This window comes from Nerophis ophidion, linkage group LG01 (genome assembly GCF_033978795.1).
Source record: "Nerophis ophidion isolate RoL-2023_Sa linkage group LG01, RoL_Noph_v1.0, whole genome shotgun sequence".
Classification (NCBI taxonomy): domain Eukaryota; kingdom Metazoa; phylum Chordata; class Actinopteri; order Syngnathiformes; family Syngnathidae; genus Nerophis; species Nerophis ophidion.
In genome coordinates, this window is record NC_084611.1 from 75706616 (window position 1) to 75709759 (window position 3144).

At 36.9% G+C, this 3144-nt stretch overlaps 1 protein-coding gene across 2 annotated transcripts in view; it reads left to right on the plus strand.

Annotated features, from left to right (window-relative positions):
* evi5l (ecotropic viral integration site 5 like) overlaps nucleotides 1-2574 on the plus strand; it is a 92816-nt gene extending 90242 nt beyond the window's left edge. For both annotated transcript variants that reach the window (XM_061911493.1, XM_061911498.1), the window contains one exon: nucleotides 1-2574. This exon is cut by the window's left edge and continues 386 nt beyond it. The gene's annotated coding sequence lies outside the window, so the exon portion shown is untranslated.
* Nucleotides 2575-3144: the final 570 nt, after the last annotated feature.

Here is a 3144-nt window from a genome sequence, read left to right on the forward strand (position 1 = left end):
ACTTCAGAACTGTTTGCTGCTCAACATGGACCACTTCTCCTAAATTTATTGACCATGAAAAAACAAAAAGCAGGGCCCTGCTAAAACTCTTTTTTTTTTTTCTGATTCAGTCTCAGACATCTTGATATCCTATCAGGAGAAAGGTGCACACCTGTCTCCCCTGCCTTCTCCAACAAGGTCTATCAACCATCCGTGGAGCCCTCACGTGCTAAATGAAAGAGAGCAGTGGAATATCACCAAATACATCTTGTCCTCATGACCATTTCAACACACACGGTGAAAGTGCAAACATGAAAAAAAATGAAAAGTTGCCAAATCTTTGGTTTTTGTATTTTAAAATAATTTATACATTATGTAATTTATTTTGATATTGTTTTTAATATGTCAGTATGAAACCATAGGACTGGCAGAGGCCTCCCCCCCCTTCCTAAGCCCACCTTGTGTGCCAACCCGGGGCCGCCTGTTTACTGTGACGCTAGCTGAGACGCTAACTGTGCTGCTAGGCTCATTTGCATACTGAGGTGTAACCAACCGATCACTACCGCCTGCCGTCCGTCACCCAGTGTGTGTGTTTGTGGTAAAAGAAACAAAGTGTGACATTTTATGCAAAACTCCCCACTATACGCCAATAACAAAACTATAATGTCTAAGAGTATTGTACATATAAACAAACATGGTGGAGTGAAAAAAACTAGATGATGGGTGATAGATACATTAGCAATGCAGTATTATGTTTTAAAGTAACAGTCCCTCGCCACATCGCACTTCAAAATATATTTAGGCATGTTATGTTTTTTTTGTTGTGTTTTTTCAATTAAGCATTTTTAAGCATTACATTTTGGAAAATGAGCTAAAAATATCAATACTATAGTATTACTGGCCAATAGATGAGACCCATTTAATCAGAGCAGGCTGTTCAGTATCGTCACCACTGATTGGCTCAGCCTTAAACACCATTATATTAAAATCATTTTGAGGTATGAATTTGAGCCGTATTTCCTTGAATTGCCGCCGGGGCGCTAATTAATTTAAAACCTCTTCTCACTCCTGTGCTTACCAAAGGCATGCGGTAAAAGTAAGCATGCGCTAATTATGTTAAAACCACTTCTCACTCCGGCACTTACCACAGGTATGAGGTAAAAATTTTTGTATAATGTAAGCTTGGACCTTAAATCCTACTGAATAGCTCATAATCTTCTTCCCTTTATGCGATTTCAAATTGCCGGTATTAAAATCAGCCTCCTCCATTTTGAAAATGATGACAGGGGAAGTGTCACTCGTGACGTCACGAGTTTGACCCGGCGGTAATACTAAGCATGCGCTAATTATTTTGGGAAGCGAGTTTGACCCGGCAGTAATTCAAGGCAGGCGCATACTATATGCCCTGCGGCTATTCAAGGAAATAAGGTATATTATGTCTAGAGCAGGGGTGTCAAACCTACGGCTCAATGGTCTGATCAGGCCCACGAACAGGTTTTATCCGGCCCGCGGGATGAGTTTGCCAAGTATATAAATCAATCTGAAATGAAACAGCTGTTCTAAATGTGTCTACTGGATGTCGCAATAGCAATTATTTTTTATCTTGTAGATAATGCTACATACCGTATTTTTTCGGATTATAGGTTGCTCCGGAGTATATGTTGCACTGGATTATAAATCGCAATTTTGGGGGAAATTTATTTGATAAAATCCAACACCAAGAATCGACATTTGAAAGGGAATTTAAAATAAATAAAGAATAGTGAACAACAGGCTGAATAAGTGTACGTTATATGACGCATAAATAACCAACTGAGAAGGTGCCTGGTATGTTAACGTAACATATTATGGTAAGAGTCATTCAAATAACTATAACATATAGCACATGTTATACGTTGACCAAACAATCTGTCACTCCTAATCGATAAATCCCATGAAATCTTCTTCCTCGATGTCGCTTCTAAACAACTCTGCCAACTCAAAGGTATGCGCCGCTTCCTCTTGTCGTTTTCTGCTGCATATTTCACTACGTCCAGTTTGTAATCCGCAGTACATGATTTCCTTTTTGTTTAGCCCTTCTCAGTTTTTATCAGTTACAGCCAACAATGAAATTATCCATTTTAATAGTTACGGCAGTAGGATATAGCATATAGCAGTTAGCATTCAAAAACCCACAATGCACTTCTGCCATGACCCTCCCCCGCCAAATTCCTATTGGTTGACGTGTGTGTGACGATTGCTGACATTTTCTTCATCTCTTCCGCGATTGAGATAAATAATATTATTTGATATTTCACGGTAATGTGTTTATAATTTCACACATAAGTCGCTCCAGAGTATATGTCGCACCCCTGGCCAAACTATGACAAAAACTGCGACTTATAGTCTGAAAAATACGTTTTTTACAAAATAATCCACATAATGTTAGTACATCAGTCAAGGAAAATGATAAATCTACATAAATAACATACTGTAATCTGATTTTGATGTGATTTTTAAATTTCTGATAGATTGAAAATTAACACCAATGAGTTGACTGATGAACATTATCAAATAATTTATTCAGAAAATGTAAATAGCGACAAATACTATTATCTGCAACATGTAAGTGTAAAAAACAACATGTTTTGTACAATTTCAGAATGTGCTTGTTCTATTTTAAACAAAGAAAACAATCTAAAATCGTCTTTATTTTTAAGTTATCGTGCTAGTCCGGCCAACTTGGGAGTAGATTTTTCTCCATGTGGCCCCCGATCTAAAATGAGTTTGACACCCTTGGTCTAGACGGTTCACATTATGCTAAAGAACATATTTAGAAAGTTAACAGTTTTTGTTCATGTTTCAGCTGTAAAAATGTTTGATATACAGTATAATTAATGATTCCTAGTATCGTGTTTTCACATTTATCCGGAGCCAATTAACTGTGGGAGACGACTATATGTATTTTGAGGCTAAACTAAGCATTTTCAAGCATAAAAATGTCTGATTGAACTAAGAATATCAATACTACGGTAGTAACGGCCGCTAGATGATGACCAAACCAATCAGAGCCTGCTGTTCAGAATCGTATTGTATTGTAAATATTTATTTCGGAAAAAAAAAAAACTTGAAACAAAACAACAATGATTAATAAAAGGGAAGAAAAAAAATTAATAGATTTTTCGA